General features: G+C 42.7%; 1 long non-coding RNA gene across 1 annotated transcript; it reads right to left on the bottom strand.

The window, feature by feature from the left end:
• Positions 1–704: 704 nt before the first annotated feature.
• On the bottom strand, positions 705–17,351 carry LOC115617146. The gene is made up of 2 exons (XR_003994515.1): positions 17,191–17,351; positions 705–965 (listed from the first exon to the last, which is right to left on the bottom strand). It is a non-coding gene; the product is annotated as an uncharacterized LOC115617146 (long non-coding RNA).
• Between the last annotated feature and the right edge of the window lie 1,529 nt (positions 17,352–18,880).

Below are 18,880 nucleotides of genomic sequence, written 5' to 3'. Positions count from 1 at the left end.
GGAAAGGTACTGAAAATGTATCAACAGTTTCCATTGGCAACTGCTGCAGAATAGCATGATACTGGTTCAACAGCTGACATGAAATGCCTTTCCATATGTAAAGCTGTGCCTTAAACACACAAGGGACACTAAGAATAAACTTTGTACTTTCTTTTTCTTTTGTCTAACAGCAAATGGGTTGTGAAGAAGTGCTGGATGCTTAAAAAAAATGCAGTTATAATTTTGGATCCAAGCTGTGAGAACACTCATTGGAGACAACTGTTCTCTCATGGGCTAGCCTTGAATAAACAATCACAGCTCTGTGTGATATTAGTCCTTAACCAGATTCTAGCATTGAGCTGTTGCCTTGCCATGGTTACTTGCCTTTTAAACCAATGTTTCTTTTCCTTCCTTTTTGCCAAGTTTCTTGCTTGCTTGGCAGTGGTTCGTTCTCATTTGAACTTTTTTGCCCTATTTTAATCTCCACCAAATTTTTACTTTAAAAGAACCTTTTCACTGATATCTTTCTGTTGTCCTGAATTTCTTTTCTGTGTGTGAGAACTTACTTGGGGACACGGGTTATGGGAAAGAGCCCAAGTGGCCATCTTCTTCTGAGTATCCAGCAGCTGGCAGGCATCCGTGAGATTAGAAAGGAAAGCCACAACAGTACAAGATGGTAGCCACTCCTGGAATAAAATTAAGTAGGAAATAAGGACACACACGTATACACACACGAACTACCAAGTCATTCACTTGGAGATTTATTTGTGCTTGTCAGCTCCTGAGCTTGCCTCACTTGAATTCATCTGAGGATAACACTGCTAAAACCCATGTAAGAGCACCACTCTGCCATGCAGGGGTCCGAGGCAGAATCCTTCATTTGTATTGCACCCCTGGAGTTGGCAGAGCACTGGGGTCCCGTCCTGTTAGAGTCCTAGGGAAGGGCAACATGTCTCTGGTTGCTTTGGGGTAATTCTCCAGGCAACCTGGAAGAAACAAACCAGCAGTTTGTATAAGAAACTAAAATTCCTCTTACACAAAGGAGAACAGGTCATCTTGAAACATCTTGAATATTTTTTTGTTATGTGTTTTGTGCAGATTCTGAAAGGAGAAAATAAATAGCAACTTGCTGAAGGCTTTCTCTAAAATATTTCTAGCCACAGAGTTGGCTAATGCTATTCCCACTGCTGAAAAAGAAAAAAACCCACAGCATTCTCTTACTTGCTCATTCAGTTTCTTAATTCATCAGAAGACGTCACTGTGGTGGTCGCCTAAAGTAAACAATACACGTGCATATAATATACACATGCATACGTGTATAAATACATACATACATATATACATACAAAACCACAGTGACAATATTTCTTACTAATACTTGTTATTGGTAAAATCAATTTTCTTACCAGAAGCATAACTGTCAAATTTCTGGTGTTAATGAAAGCACAGTTACTACTATTTAGAAATCTCTCAGTCTTAGGCTGTATAATTTTTGGCTGAGTTTTTAATGTAAAGTAAAACCTAGTTCAAGCCTCTAAGACAACAGCCCCCTTCGGTGTGCTGCATGTAAAATGAACCAGAGGAACATTCTTCAGATATCTGCATCAGATATCCTGATAGACAAACTAGAGGCCAATGATTTAGTCATCTTTATTTACAGTTTAATAAGGAGCTGTGTTCACAGACTAACATACACCTAAGGCCAACTTTTCACTATTTAAAATCCTCTAACTGACATTTAAATGTAGGAAAACTAGCAAGTTACCTCTTCCTTTTAAAACATAATCTTACCAATATTTTATATGTTGGAAGATTTCAAATAAAATCAGACAATTAAAAGTCTATCCTTGCTCACTCTTATTTATTAACTTTTAGAGAGCAGTTTTCTTCACAGTAGCAAAATCAATACCTTGAGATAAAGTTTCTAACAAGAATTTCCTTTCTCATAAAATTTTATTGGCAATTTAATTTTTAATCTGTATCGAAACGGTAAAATGTAAAGAACAATGCTCTTTTTTTGCTAGTAAAAAGGCGTTTGTTTACTTTGGAACACAAGCAGGAGGTACATTTTCAGCTGAGTTCAATCATTTTCTGCATCCTTGATATCACTTCATTTGCACAGAAACCTGGCTGACAGAAAAATCACTACCTAATTGACTAGAGCATGCTTTATATTCATGTATTGGTTACAGTCTGCTTCTCAACCCCCTCATGTCTGAGTTGGAAGTGGGCAAAAGTGCCCGTCCAAACACAGCACTGTACGGTACAGAATCAAGCTGTTACCTTGGGGCAATGTACTCCTTAATGCCTACTATTCAAACTTTTAGTTGAATCTAGCTGAATTACTGTGTTTTGCTGTAGCATATGTACAGCAGCAAATCATTGCACTACTTTGGGCATGGAGGGAAAGTAAAAGGGCCCAATGTGTTGCTCAGTGCAGGATGGGAACACAGACATTTCGTGGGAGAAGACAAGGGGTCCTGTTCCCATAACCAAAGTAAGGAGACAGAGAAGGAAGGCTATTCAAAGCCTTTGCATAGGTTTGCGTCACACAGCAGCTAATGTTTTACGCCATTCTTATGATCTCCCAACTGATGATGGTTTTAAAACTATTGTATAGTTTGAGTCATCAGAAGATGCCACTGTTGACACAGATATTATGCCCATGCCTACAGCAGGGAAGTGGGATGTGGGCAATTGAGGTAGCTCCAGTTCCAGACTCACCCAGAGACCCTCCACCTAATACCAGCTCCTGCTACATGGCTTGTTTCTTATGGTAGAACGTGGGTCTCCTGGTGAGCGCAAGCCTCAATTTGCTGACCGGTTGAGCAAAAGCCAGCACAAAACAGTACCTTGCAGAAGTGTGGACGAGAGCACACACAGCCACACTCTGTCATGGCTGTGTGTCTCCCACCAGGTAGCAAATAGCAGAGAATTTGCCCCACAATATGTAGGCACAAAAATCCTAAACTGCTGGCACCCCCCTCATTTGGCATCATAGCTATTCTGGTATTAACTCAGGCTCGCACAGCCAGCATAGCTCAGCCTTTGGGAGGCGACTTCTCCCCTTACAGTGCTGACTTGAGTCCCAGTGCAGAGTGTCACTTTCCCACACTGAGTAGTCCCTTGATCTGCAAGTAGAGCCTATGACTTCTACAGGGACTACTTGCAAAGGACAGTGCAGCTCAGCAAGCTCTTTGTAAATGTGTGGCTGCGACACATTCATCATTAACAATGACCCCTATAATCATTTACAATGCCTTTATCCCTCTGTGTGTAAAAAAAGTGCTGCCATGCCAAGCGAATGGAAGAAAAACTTGTGTGGTGGTAGTGGCTTTAAAACTGGAATTGTGAAGCACTATTTGTATCGAGAGATAAAATAACAAGAAGTGGGAAGGGTGAGAAACATGAAAGGAAATAGGCTTAGGGAAACAAAAGCTGGAAGTAATCAATAAATCATAGAATAAAGTAAAGAGAAAGAACCTTTAAAGTGCCCGAGCTTAAATGTCAAGAGTATTAGAACAAAAGAGCTCCAAGCAGGAGGACATGTGACAGAAGACTATGCTGAAACTCTGGCAGAAAGCATGCTCTCTCCTGAGCGTGGAAAAAAAGTACAGACAACAAAGGGCAGCAGAGGAGAACAGAATAAGAAACTAGGAAACTGCGTAGGTTCATCTTCCTCAAATAGTTTGAACACACAGGATCTATATTATTGTTTCTAGAAGATTCTGAGGAGTAAAACTGGGAAAAAAACATCATCACAATAGTGGAAAAGATTAAACTATATACTATGCTGGGAATCTGCTATCACATATGCATGAAGGTATGCCATCAATATTGCAGAGTAATAGGATCTTGCTTACATTGCACTACACTAAAAAGAAACAGAGCTAGCAAAGGCAAAGCTGTTATTATATTTATCCCTAGACAAATTCATACAGCTAAAATTTAGGGGGTTTTCTAATGATACTCTTTCAGTGATGCACTTAATCACGCATAGCTCTAGTCACACTTAACTCTAGGAACATGTGTCTGCCCCACTGAAATCTATGTATATAAACATACACTTAAAAGTTAAGCTGGTACTCAAAATGTTTGTCCAAGCTGAAGCCTATGTGCTGATGGATTACCTAGTTAGCTATAAATTGCATGGTTACATCTGGTTTTGTCTACTGGCTCAGAAACAGATACCTACTCTGTTTGAAGCAGGCTTAAAATGACTGTTATTCATGTAATACAATAGATCCTTCTGGCACCACGTGTGTGTAAGTTGTGTAAACGAAATTTTCTCTTCAAATGGGGTTTGCAGTCAACTAAGCAAAGGCTGCATGTGCTCTTCTCAGCAGAAACCTGTATGGAAAGAAACTACTATGCTTGGATGTACCTTGAAGAGCAAACTTTGGGAAGCCCTCAGAGAGGCTGCTTGGACACGTCTGTAGCAGTGAAAGGCAGACAAACCTCTGGCCCTGTGCTTTGGGTGATGAACTTCGTCAAGCATGGCAGACGCAAGGGCTTCTGCAGCTACTGACAGACAGCAGCAGATGTGGGCCACAGCTGTTCTTAAGAGTCCTGGTGGTACTGCCTGCTGCACAGGCCTCTGGGCCAAGGGCCAAATAAATCCCCTTCACAAAATGTGTGAGGCCAGAATATGGCTGTAATAAAAAGTCATTTAAAAACCACACACCAGAGGGTATTTGTTGTTGTGGGACTAAAGCATCACCTAAAGTCCAATGTGGACCCACTCAATCAGTGGCAGAGGAGAAAAAGTACATTGAGTTGGTTGTGAAATATTGTAAGTTTGAATCTGGTGGTGAAACTGACAGGGAAACAGAGGTCAGTCCATTTTAAAGAGTCTTCATTAAACTCTTTTGCCCTTTTGCTGTGTGCACACAAATGACAGTACTGATGTCCACAGGTAAACTGAGTGTTAATACTTGTGTTAATGCTGCTGCACATGCCCACTATATAAAAGAGAAGATTCAAAAAAACTCATGGGTCTGATGTGAGCAGAGTGCTGAGTCAGGAGGAAAAAAAAAAAAAGTTACTGCAAGGGCTCATTTGACAGCAAAGGATTTTGTGGTTTACCTCAAAGAGACATTTAAAATTTTACTCATAATTTTATGAAATGTCTCTCATTCAAGTTGTCAAAGCCTGACAGGATTGTTAAAAACATCAAGGGGTGAATGGTCCTTCATCTTTTTGCTCTTGCTCAACTGAATGATCGATGAACAAACTAAAACTGACAGCTGTTGCGACGAAATCAAGAATTAAAGGAGATACAGAAGATGTTTCTACTCTCCCCTGTGGAATTCAGCCTAAAGAAATTGATATTCCATTCAAGAAAAAGTTGGAAAAGCAAGCATAGCAGTAGCCTAGCTGGCCTTAAGTCTGGCTGTTCTGCCCGCTCCAAGCAAGGCCACTAGAGTGGCACGGCAGCTCATAAGACTGGGGTCCACCAGTTGTTACAATTTGAAAATTGCACAAATTGAAATACAGAAAATAATTCTTCTAAACATAAGGAACCCCATTTTTACTGTGATTGAACACTGGAATAAGTTGCCCAGGGAGGATGTGGAGTTTCCCTCCTTGGAGATGTTCTAAACCAAAAGATCACAGAATCATAGAATCATAGAATAGTTAGGGTTGGAAAGGACCTTAAGATCATCTAGTTCCAACTCCCCTGCCATGGGCAGGGACACCTCGCACTAAACCATGTGGCCCAAGGCTCTGTCCAACCTGGCCTTGAACACCGCCAGGGACGGAGCATTCACAACCTCCCTGGGCAACCCATTCCAGTGGTTCACCACCCTCACTGTAAAGAACTTCTTCCTTATATCTAATCTAAACTTCCCCTATTTAAGTTTGAAACCATTACCCCTTGTCCTACCACTACAGTCCCTAAGGAAGAGTCCAAAAGATGGTCTAATGACACACCCCTGAGGACTGAGTTTGAGTTTCCCCTGCTTTGAGGAGGTGGGTTGGAGTAGATGATCTGCAGAGGCTCCTTCCCACCTCAGCCATTCTGTGATTGTGACAGCCACATCTTCATCTACGCCTTGCAGATATTGGGATACTGAATGTCTGTTACTTTTATTCTAGGAATGGTATATATAACCAGTGATTTTTTCAGAAAGTGTACCAGTTTATTGTCATTTCCTTGACATACAAGCTGAATTTATAATCCTATTGCCAACCTCATTTTTCAGGTGTCTGACTTCAACTTTTCAGATTGCTCTCTAATGAATAAAGTCTATAGAGTACCTCACACACTGAGAAAAGGCAAGAACCAATTACTCTTTATTGAGAAAGAGCTATTTTTAAAGCTGTATTTGTTACCTAGTTCTGCTGAGCCAGCACAAAACCTTTCTTACTTTGCTGCAGAGTACCATGGTGTCCTGGTATGCATGCAATATTTAAGGGCTGGTATTACCATTCTGGGGTTAGCAACTCTGCGTGGTGCCACTGCCCCAAGAGAAACTCAGAGATGGAAGGACGCTTTCAGGAGCTGCAGTTTCCTCCTATTTTGTAAGGCCAGTGGTACATTTCTGCCAATCACCAATTGTGGATATTTCTTTCATGTCTCTGCTTGCTCCTTCTGTATATGTATAGAATGCCAAAGAGTAATTTCTTACTCTCCACTGTGTTGTTTTACTACAGGCAGATGTTATTCCTAAGTGTAGTGGCAGGCCTCAAATCAAATTTGTATCTGTTTCCCATGCAGCTTTAGGACTTGGGACAATCCACAGGCTGTACTCTGATTCAGATGTCCCCTTGAACCAACAGGTGTCCTCCAGGAGGGATCACAGCTGTGTAAAACTGCAACACTGCTGCAACTGTGAAACCTCATGTCAGTTTTGAAAAACTTTCATGACTGCTACACAGAGACGCCAGCCACTTCCCAGAAAAAAATCTCACTGAACTTCAGACAGAATTTGGTGATACTTATGCTTGGGGATAAGACAGAGGCACAGACAGCAGGGGAGAGATAGAAGTGCTCATGAAAGACTTCAAAATGGAGGGAATTCATTCTTGCTGGTGAGAAGGCCTTGAGGAACTCAACCTACAAATTACTTCATTGTTGCAAGAATGAGAGAAAAAAATCACTCGTTATTACAAAAGAATCATAGAGCCATTCAAGCACACTGAAAGCTTTTCTGAAAACATGACTTCTGTGGAGCTATCGAGCCACAGGATTTTTTTTCTAACTTTGTGCCTTTACAGATCAATTTTCCCTGCTATGTTACCTGTTATTTATTTAATGTCATTATACGTATACATATATAAATGTAAATGCAAATATAAATATGTGTATGTGTGTGTATGCAGGAATATAACCATATGAGCATATGTTTGTTTATTTCTGTTCTGTGTGTGTACAACTACTATAACAAAATCCTTTAGATGCAGAAATGTTTTGCAATCCATTAATTTTTGCTTTCTTCCTGCATTTGTAATGCCAGCACCAATTAATTTACAGGGATTATTTCTAGTGCTAGTCAGTGGCAGCAGTCCCCAACTGAAGTAGCAGTGAGCTCAAAAACAATTTTAGGCCAATATTTGGCCAGACCTGTGCGCTAAAATAAACACAGGGCATGTGTAATTTGTGTACAAGGTTCATCCTGCTCTTCACTGCTGCCCAGCTGCTAAGTAAACAGTCTCCAACCCTTTTCCCAGCATGAAGCAGGATGTCTGGGAGCAGGGAGGTGGGGTGCTCTTCAGTACCTCCTGTGATTCATCTAGCAACAAGCAACATGTGCTCTCTGCCAGTACTCAGTTCCCAACACAGGTGATGCTCTACCTGGCCCCAAAATCCATCTCCATCCAAGGCTTCATGGTGGCATATGGCTGAAACATATCTGGGAGCATCACCAGTGGGCAGAGAATCAAACAGATCACCAAGTCCTCCTCAACCCACTCGGTGCATGTGCTGAAGTTAGGTCACTACCAGCAGCTGCTATATTTATAGAGATATGTTGTAAGTTTGACGTAAGACACGATTTGTTTTTCTACTACAGCAGGGCAAAGGTGTCTTTCTCCTCCCCTTCTTCAGTTTTTGGATAAACCCTTACTTGTTTTCACAGGAACATTAGCTCAAATCTGCTGCTACTGTGCACAGCCGATAAAACTACTGCTTGGAAAGACCATATGTCACATGAACTGCTCAAGAGGCATGAAGCCCTGCTTTTTGCCGATCCTTTAAAGATACAATTTTATGCTCAGTTAAAATGGAAAAGAGCATTATGTTTAAAGATAAACCCATTTACTGTGCAACCGCTTTGTTAAATTTTGTCACCAAATTACTTGTTAGTAAGACATTTGGCCTGCCTGTTTAAAAAAAAAAAAAAAAAGTTGTTACACATCTCTTTCTCCTTGTTTATCAGTTGCTATGACAATGCTAATGACAATATCACTACAGACAAGGAATAAAATCTTTCACTAGAGGCAAGAAAAGACAAAATTCGTTCTGAGGAGAAAGTTCCCTTTATTTATATACTTCTTTGACCCCAGTGGTTAGCCAATATTCAGGGTCCCTACAGGTTGTTTCTGTTTGGAGAACAAATGGATGAGGGAGTGAACTGGGCTTTTTAATGTGCTTCTGTTTGTTTAGAAAGAATGTACGCAATGTCCCCTTACTCTGGGCACAGCGGGAGTCAAAACAATAAGCAGTGCTTTCTCTCTTCACACTTTCAAGCTTCTTTTGAGCCACAACTCAAGCTCTCGCTCTCTCTCTTGGCTTTCTCTCAGGGTCAGGCTATAAGGGTTTTCCTTGCTGGCTCTGGTGTATCCTTGCTACTTCCTCTGTCTGTTTCCTTGATGTTTCTGCTGTCACTTTCTGAACTGCTCCATTTCATCATATGCCACCTTGTACCCAGTGCTGCAGTTAGATCATGGAGAAATGCCTCAGCCCCCACAGTTCAGCACTGCCAAGCATGTGTGGTGCAGTATGTATGGTGCAGCATGTATAGTGTGGCTCCCAGGCTCTCAGTGAGCGTATGCCATGAAGAAAGTAGTTCTTAGGCTTTTCCTTAGGGAAGGGAAGCTTTCTCACCCACCATCTTCAAGTGAGGTTTCATGGCTGATTTTCAGCATAACACGAAATTTATTTCCAATACTGTATTTTTGCTCCCTGTCAGATCAGTTTCTGTACAGTAGTGCTATGAGGTGGGGGAGCAGAAAATATGTTACTATTTCCTAACAAAGCAGCCTCTGATGCAACTATAATAAAGTTGTGAAAAAGTCCTAGAGGAGTTAAACAGATTTGACAGCATATAATTTCCATAAATTTAGGGCCTGATCCTGCTTTTGTTTTGCTAATGAGTACTAAAGGGAGATAATGCATGAGTTTCAGAGAAACTAAAGACAGAAATAACAGCCCAGCTCAGCGACGAAGGGCAGGCATGCGATGGAGCTGTCGGGACGTTTTCATGCCCAACAGAGGTAACTCTAGTGTTCCTGCACTGGGTTCAGTCCATCTCTGCTGTGATCAACAGGTGTCCTGTCCAGGCCTGACTGAGCTACACAGATACCACTTTTGGCAGCAGTTCTGCTGCTGGCCTTTGGGGCTTTACCATTGATTGGAACAAAGGTTGCATATAGTGTATCTCTGCTCAGGAAGGGCAAAGATCTTTGATTTTCAACAGCAAAAACTTCTAACAGTTGCATATTCTTTTGCTTTTAAGGAAACAAACTCAAGGAGTTTTAATTTATCTTGGGTTTATGCCACAGCTACTAACATGGCCCATTTGACACATAATGAAGCTTCTTCTAGTTGTTCTTAGGCAAGATTCATCTCTGGTTTCAATATACTTTTTTTTTATCATTCCTTCCACGAACCCATCTCCTACCACCCTCTGCCTTTGTCCTTCATCTTTACATAGGTGATGGGCCATGACAGGGTTCAGTGTAGACTCTGAGTGGAAAAGATCCTCTCGTATGACTTCGCACACCTACAACTTTGAAACCAATTCCTTCACTACTGCAGATGAACCAGTTAAAATTTTCTGAAGGCCCCAGCAGAACAAATGGGTTTCTTTGGCCACATCACAGCAGTAATACTTTGGCATTGATGAGACACTGCCACCCATTAAACTGGGAAGCATGGATCTGTCAGCACCAGTGAACTTCATGCCATGAAAAACCTCTGAATTCAAAAGAACCTAATTTAAATGGAATTTCACATGCCAGAACAGATGAAGCTTGCACCTTTAATTAAAAATCTCAAGCCATCCACTCACCCAGTTGGTCATTAATCGCCAGGAAATGCCCTTTGCTGAGACCATTATTTCTTAACTGATATACAGGGAACAGCATATATTTGTTTTAGGCTTTGAGAAAGGGGGCAAGTTTTCTCTAAGCACTGGAGAGGGTAGGCAGCTCTTTGTGTCCAGCATCCAGTTACAGGCACATGGTATGTAAACTGAAGTGCTTGATTCCGCTGAGTTCTCAGCAGAAGATGGAATCTGGGATTGACAATTTTCTTGTATTTCTGCTGAAAACCATAACCATTCTGAAAAAGAGGAAAATGGATTGGGATAGGTGTCCATTTTCCTTTTAAAACTTTGAAAGAAACTGTTCAAAAAGCTCCAGTAAGATTGCCACATAAGAGACAACAGGTATTCTTAGGTTTATGTGTGGTTAATTTCTTCCATTTTCAATAAACTGTCACTTGATTAGAGTCTGAACAAAAGATCTCCCCCCTCAAGCAAGTATCTTCAATAATCCACTCCACAATAATTGTTCTCTGTCCCAGTCACTCTCAGAGCAAGGATTTGAGAACACATCTCTCACCTCTGAATCTATGGATCGATGTACAAGCCAGTTACATATACCAGCAGTACCGATCTGATCTAGGCCAGAGGGGAGCACTCCATTTTATTTCTCTTGAACATGCCATATGACTGATCTTCATGCTGCCTTTATCCTTACACTGACCTTTTGCTGGCTGGAAGACAACAGCCAGTCTCAGCCAGTATAAAGATGGGTGTTGAAGATAACCCAACAACATTTTTGGAACCAGTGTAAACCCAGTGTCAGCACTGTATTTGCAATACAAATCTAGCTGGGATGTATTTGGACATATAAGAGGAGCACTGGAACTGGACTTACTGCATCATTGAACCGCAGCCTCAAAAGCATGCCCTAAATGCAAGGAGATTGCCTTATGAGGCCATTTTGCCTCAATCTCTCCTTTCGGATCTATTCCACTTTGCTTGCAATACTTACATATTCACTGAGTGAGAGAGCATGAGAATAGCTATTTAGTGAAGGGCTTAGGGCACTTGCTGGAGAGGGGAAACACATGGGTTCTAGCATGGACTGAAGCGCTTTAGCAATGTGGAACAGCATCAGCAGGAGCGACAAGGTGTCTCCGGCCCCACAGTACTCACTGGCCTGCCTAGCCACACATCATCTGAGGTGCAGATCTTGTTTAACCCGCAGGCCAAAAGCCTTCAGAATCAATGGCTGTGACCCCTTAACATTAGGTTAGGCTGCATAGGCTACCTGTTGCCACCAGCTATGGCCGTGCCTATCCTTGAAACTAAAATATTAGTACATCCCTGTGGGAAAAGAAAATTCCAATTTGATGACATTTTAAACTTTCTAAACAAAAGGCAAGCTGTAGAGCAGAATTAGCTCCTTGTTCTTTTGCTTAGCTATTATTCCTGACAAAAAAGTTTCCTCAGAAAGTCACTGCAAAGTTTTTCTGGTTCCATATCATAAAATCAATTACTGTTTTTAAAAACTGACATTGGCTGCTTGCTACCTGCTTTGTTGTCTTCATCATTCTGAAGATCATTAACAAAAGTCCTAGAAACCCCAGTCCTGTGGTGCATGTTTTCTCTCCCTTTTCAGAACAGTTCCATTATGCCACTCTTGACGGTTTTGATATTTTGTTCCTAATCCTGATTTAGAAGCATCCGCTAATAAATTGACAGGTTGTGACACATCGCAGTAATTTAGAGCTTTTTCACCTTAGATTCAAAGTGCTGCTTTTACGGTTTCAGAAGGCTTTTTATTCACACAGCTCCCATCTTGAGTAGCTCTTTGAATGGGGCTGTTAAGACAGCTATGTTTGGTGTACATTCTTCCTGGAACTGGATTCAATGATGCCTATAAAATTACGATTCCTCTGTCCACAGCACGTTTCATTCTGCAATGGCTAACTTCTAAGGTAGGTGATTTCTCATCTTGTTAGCATCAAATATATTCAAAATACTTACATAAGAAACTTATTTTTATTGGTCACACTTGAAATTCATCCACTTCAGTGTGTTACCCTCTTTCATTCCACACCTAACAAATCCAGGCTCATCATTTGCTCTGTGTCATGCCCAACGTGTCCTCTGGGAATGTAAGGTCTGAGTATCTGCATCCTAGCACATGGGAAACCAGTTGTAGTTACAGCCTTATTATTACTGCTTAACATTTGCATTGAGGTATTACTGGGAGGCCCTAGTGACTTAAACTCTATTTAGTTTGGATCTACACATATCTTACACTGAAAAGGCATTATGTACTCTAAATAATTAATGGGAGAATAAATTCTTTGCTGGATGTAGCCTGCCAGCAATGTAGTTTTGCTTGGTCTAAGATGGGAACCCCTGTGTGTGTCTTCAGTCTCCACTAAAGTCTCATTACACTGAAGCATTTTTTTCTACCTTCACTTGCAGATTCCTGCTCTACAGCTTACTTCTAAGGGAGGTCTGTGAAAGGCAACCACAACAAGCAAGCCTACTGTCAGCCTGTGGGTGTAAACTGGCCACACAAAGATTTATACTTATTTCACTCACAATTTATTATATTTTTTAAGAAGGTGAAAAAACCACTACTTTAAAGACTGGACATGCTGTCTTTATGGAAGTCATCATTTTAAACTTTAAAATATTTTTCATGTTCCATTGGTGAAATAACCAAAGACAACAAGTGATTGAGAGCACAGAACAACAATAGTCTAGAACACAGAGAGGTTTGAAGGAAGTCTCCATGGTTCTCTGGTCTTTGAAGTCAAGCAGAAATTGTGGGCTGATTTTTGGTTCTGCATAACAGTGCTTGAACCTGGAACAGAGGAATGGTAACCCTAGTGCTTACCTGATGCCCAGGAGAAGCCTAAAATCTGTGCTAGGCATATGTCTTCTCCTCAGCCTTCTCCCACAAGCACATCTTCAAGTATAGAAATAGAAGCCTGTCTGCTGGGACCACCCAGACCATCCCATGCAGTCCGCAAACCAGTAACCAGAGACAGCAATCTTTCAGCCACAGTTCACCTGCAGGCTGCTTGAGAAGGGAGCCTGCAAAGTTAGGCAGATCACCCATTCCCTTTAAATCCACACATAGCAAGAACTAGTGGGATCTCTTATTGTCAAAGATTCCTGGTGATAGAGCTCGGGGAAAGGGAGGGGGGAACTTTTCCACAAATGTTACACACATTTTTAAAATCTGATGCTATTTTAAAGGCTAATTTAAAATGTTATTATAATGACTAAGTTTTATACAGACCTTACCACACTGTCTTCACATGTTCATATATAGCTCATGGAATATGCGCTATTATTTTACCTATATGTGATAATACGACAGTTGAAAAATGGTTTAATTTTACTGTCACATCACTAAGGGCTCCTGCTATGTAGTTCCAAAACAACTGTAATTCTCATATATCTTCTATTTGTGTTGTAATGAAATAACATTGACAGTCTGAGCATTATAACATAAATGGGAGATACTCTGTACTAGGAAAGAAGACAGTTATCCTAAATGGATATCATTATCTTTAGCTGTCACTACTAGTAATCCTTAAATAGAAATTACGCTTAATATTTTTTAAGAACACTGAAATAAAAAAAATTAAAGGAATGCTTCTCATCTCTGAATTCTATGTTCAAAATTCTTATTTTTATTTTTCCTAAATTTTAAAAAAGTATATTTTCCTTAACTATTTCCAGTGAAATCTAAACTCTAAACTTTCCCCAGCTACAAAGATTACAAAGACTTTCAATAGCATATTGCTGATCTTGCTACTAACCATATTTTCTGTTTGGTGCTACATGGAATATTAGCTTATACTCTTAGTGCTTTCTTTTGGACTAACATAGCAGGCCAAATTGTGCATTTATTATGATTATGCACTTACGTTAACTCACAGGTATTTTTAAGATACTATACATCATAAAATTGGGACAGATTTTGGAGTCTCCTCTGTTTCATTCTACCTTCCTTTTTTTTAACGAGGTACATTAAAAGAATCACCTTAAAAACACCACAACATGGTGAACTCTCACTTGGTTTTTTGCTTCTCTCACACCCAACCTACTGGGCAAAGACTTCATCAATAAAATGTGTTGTTACAGACCTCCAGTGAACTCCCTCACAAAGCACTAAGATGAATCAGTTCTACCATGCTCTATGCTAGAGAATTTGGGTAAGCTTTAGAAGAAGCTGAGAAGAAGTTTCCTGTTTTGGTTTTTATTACACTTTTATGTGGTGTGTAGGTTATGTTATTTGTACTGACACAATATTAAATTATTGCGCTTTCCCGTATCTTTTCTTTCCTATAGCTCCATAGAGAGTTGTTTGACCTTGTGCAATAGTCACCACTCAAGAGTGGTGAGAAGAGACAGCTGTATCTTCTTCTGCATACAAGGGCAGGCCTAACCAGCTAGCCTTTTGCAAAGTTATGGCAAACCAATCGCAGAAGTTCTGTATTAAGCACTCATCTTCAGCCCCCCAGGTGCCAGATACATTGGATTTTTTTTTTCCTCAGGCATTTTCCTAAACAAGCACACCATTCAGGTACAAGATAACTCATTTGTGTATCTTCATATTCCACACACCTTTTCTGCTAATATTTCCTCCTCTCACCAACTACAACTCTTTCCCCAACACCAACACATTTTAGATCAGATGTATGGTTGACAGCTTAAGAAAAAAAACCCCACAACCTCCAATTGCTATTTATGATATGATTAGACAGGTCAAGTTTAATTTCAGCATTGTACATGAATCTGTTATCCAATCATTCTAATGATACACTACTCTAACCAGCAGTGGGGCCGAAGAGAGAAAGAAAATCTTGATTGTAACTTGTCTGCCGATGATTAGAGTTTGTTATGAAAGAATACTAACACGATCACCACCCCTTTGCCAAAGGGAGGGAACATTTGTATCTTACCATTGTCGCCATACCTGAGCAGTGTGACAGATGAGTAGAAGTATGTCAGAAAGGATGTAGTGTTGCAGGAGGGATCACTTTTCCTTAGGGTTGAGGTAAGGGTATACTTAATCAAACTAGCATTTGAGGCCGCATTTTGAATCCTGTGTTCAGTTCTGGGCCCCTCACTACAAGAAAGACATTGAGGTGCTAGAGCAGGTCCAGAGAAGGACAATGAAGCTGTGAAGGGTCTGGAGTATAAGTCTTATAAGGAGCACCTGAGAGACCTGGGGTTGTTTAGCCTTGAGAAGGCTCAGGGGGAGACCTTATCACCTGAAAGGAGGTTGTAGTGAGGTGGGGGTTAGTCTCTTCTCTCATGTAACAAGTGACAGGAAAAGAGGTAACAGCCTCATGCTGCACCAGGGGAGGTTTAGATTGGATATTAGGAACAATTTCTTCACAGAAAGGGTGCTCAGGTATTGGAACAGACTGCTCAAGGAAGTGGTGGAATCACCACCCCTGGAAGTCATCCCAGGGTTCAGAAACCACGTAGACAAGGCCCTTGGTGACATGGTTTAGTGGGGGTTTTGGCAGTCCTGAGGTAATGGTTGGACTTGATTTTAAAGGTCTTTTCCAACCTAGTTGATTCTATGATTCTAAGATAGAGCTCATCAGCTGAATATTGCTCCCCAGGTTACATAATCCAGCCTGCTGAATCAAGAAACTACCAGTGGCAGTCTCAGATAATTTGTTTTGCTTTGCTATTTCATCAGTAGTTGCATGTGTTTGAAGAGGTCCTGTGTCTAGTGGGAAGGAGTCTCCTCACAGGGGCATAGCTTCCTGGATGGCACACATGCCCTGCCACTCACCCTGCCAGGGCTGGAGCACCTCCTTGCAAACAGCCCTTCAGTCAGTGAGATGTACTTCTTGATAACGGAGGCAGCACTGTCAGGTCATGACAGCAACAGGCTGAATCAGTCCAGCCAGATCAAAACGTCAACACAGCCATCGCATGAATTCATCACATCTGCATGCTAACGTTTCTTACGGGGAAGTGAAATATGCCAGCCCGGAGCCACTCTGTATGTCTGCTTTGCCACTTCGAGGCTCTTTGGGATGTCTGTCTATCATCTATGGGAAAAAATCCCTTTCCCAACACTGACTATGAGCAGTCACCAGAGTCAGGCAGGAGGACTGAAACACTCGTGCTACAGCAAAACAGAGCCTCTGTGTGTAGCCGTCCTATGTCTGCACCCGTCCACCCCCATTTCCAGAATACCTCATGCTCCTGAATGTGCCAAACACAAGATTTGGCTCTAAGAGCTGACAGTCCCTACATAACTTCTCAAAAAACATAAACTGACAGATCACTTTTTTTTTTCCCCCTAATAATCCCCACTTATGCTGTTCTCCACAGAGCCAGGCACTGGTGTGCAGACACCTGAGAATAAAATAAACCCTGTCTTTTAAATCACTTGTTATTTCTGTGCTGGCTGTATAACTCCTGAGCTGCTGGCTACCTTTGCCCACCACAGCCCTACCCACAACAGACCCCACAGGCAAAACGTTGTTGAGTAAAGGTGAGTCCTCAGGCCCCGAGGAACCAGAGTCAGACGAGGGTTGGCTGCAGGCATGGCTCTGCTGGGGTTCCCACCATAACCTAGAGCAAACTGCCCCCACCCCAGTGGTAGAGCACGTCCCAGCACCCTAACTCAGCTACCTGAGCAAACCTGTCTCCTAACACTTGTTAATTACTTGTACCTTTACTGTGTATTTCAGCTACTAATACTTAACAGTTTACTCTCCATACAATATCTACCTATCTGACCCACAACGGTGTGGCAAGAACTGACTGAAGACGTGAAGCGATTTGAGCCTGCAACCTCTTTTGGGGGAGGAGGGACACACAAGACACTCAACCCACATACACCACCTCAGAAAACTGAACAGAAATGTTCTGCCGATTCCCTAGTGTCACCCGCTCCTTCCTCAAACAATAAACAGCTCCTCGACACACCAGATTACCGCAAGAACCCCCAAGCAAGAACTGTCACGCTGTGTACTTGAAATCGCTGGCAAGGAGGGGCGTTTGGTGCAAGGAGGCTGAAGAGGAGCCTTCTCCGCAGATCTCCCGTCTTCATGAGAGCAGGGAGTGAGGGTGAGCTACCCGCCCGCCCTCCTCAGCAATCTGCCTGTCGAGTCCCGCGGCTGCCGGGCCCGCGCTAATGGCGCTGAGCGGCCCCCACCGCATCACCCCCCGGCCCCGCAGGCCGCGGTTGAGCGGCCAACGGCCGCCGGGCTCCCCCTAGGGGCGGCGGGGCGCGGGCGGCGGCGTTGCCGGGAGACCGGCCTCAGGGGGCACTGCCTCGGCGCGGCCCCGCGGCTCCCGCGGTGTGGTGCGGGCTGCGCGGCGGCCGCTGCACCCCCGCGATACCTAATGATCGTTCCAGGTGCGGGTCCTCAAGGCGGGGAGCCGGCCCTCCCGCAGGAGGGTTAGTGCCCACCAGGAAAGCAGGGTGGCAGCCGGGGGCTGGCGCTGAGCCCCGTTGGCACAGGGTACACAAGCCTCACGGCTGGTCTTTCAAACCAGGGTGGTCACTCTCTGATTCAGCATCTGTTATAGTAGTAATAATAATAATAAGAAATTCAGCAGTGATCATTGCATTGGCCATCCCCCTTTGAAAGGCAGAAGGCTCTGGAATAACGTTAGCTACCTCAAACCACAGCTACCAACACATGGGGCCCATTAGCTCAAATATGATTTCCCCTGAAAAGCTGGTTAATCCAGTCTTCCCGCAGGCAAATTTAGATCGGCGTGCACTTTGCACGCCTGTGAAGTGCAAGATCGGGGCTCTGCGGCTGTGTTGCTGTTGAAGATAATGGGCAGAAAAGGCTGACCTTCTGGTGTGTGTACCGTGGTGACTCGTCAAGCGTTGGAAGCATGCCGCTGCTCTCAAGCTTCGCCTCAGCCAGCGCAGCGCAAAGGAGACGCGTGCCTTTGCAGAAAAAAGGGTATCCGTGACCTGTTGTTCGTGTGTTTAAGAGCATCAGGAAGCTGCTGACCATAAGAATCGGTCGCAGTTATAAGCATTGGTGGGTGATGAAAAGCTTAGAGTAGGCTTCATCTTAGAATATACCTACATTGTAAATAAATAAAGAAGAAAAGGCTCGTTGTCTGACAGGCTGCTCATGAGCTTTTAGGCTGTCATAAGCCTCTGCAGTTTGCTCCAGTCGCACAAAAGTGGCGCTTCAAAGCGTGTCTCAGAGATTTCTGGTAGGTGAATTTCCAGTTACCAGTGAAGCCCTGTCTACTTAGGCCTTGAAGACTGAGCACTAGGTGTGGAATTAGCATGGGGGGGGAGAGGAGGGGCCTTAAGAGCCAGCGAAAATTACACCCCTTGCTTTTATTCATGCTGTAGAGAGTACTACCACATTCTGCTCTGAATAACGTCTGTGTTGCCTCAGACTTCAAGTCCCATTACAGGTGATTACAATAATCAAGAGATAACAAATTCACGAATCATCCTACCCAAGTCCTTGTATGAAAGAAAGGGCATCATTTCCGACAGACTGGATGTGGAAAAATTAATTTCCTGGCATCCAAACACAAGAACAGCCATGCTGGTTGAGACAAGTCCATCCAGCCCAATAGCCTGTCTCAAACAACAGCTGATGCCTGGGGAACAGCATAAGAGAGGGGTAAGCACACAGCGATAGTTCCCTGGCATGCTGTCCCAAACTCCAGCAAGCTGT

The sequence above is a fragment of the Strigops habroptila genome, chromosome 1 (assembly GCF_004027225.2).
Source record: "Strigops habroptila isolate Jane chromosome 1, bStrHab1.2.pri, whole genome shotgun sequence".
Lineage (NCBI taxonomy): Eukaryota > Metazoa > Chordata > Aves > Psittaciformes > Psittacidae > Strigops > Strigops habroptila.
The sequence above is the reverse complement of the archived record's forward strand: the minus strand, read 5'-3'. Positions and strand labels throughout refer to the sequence as shown.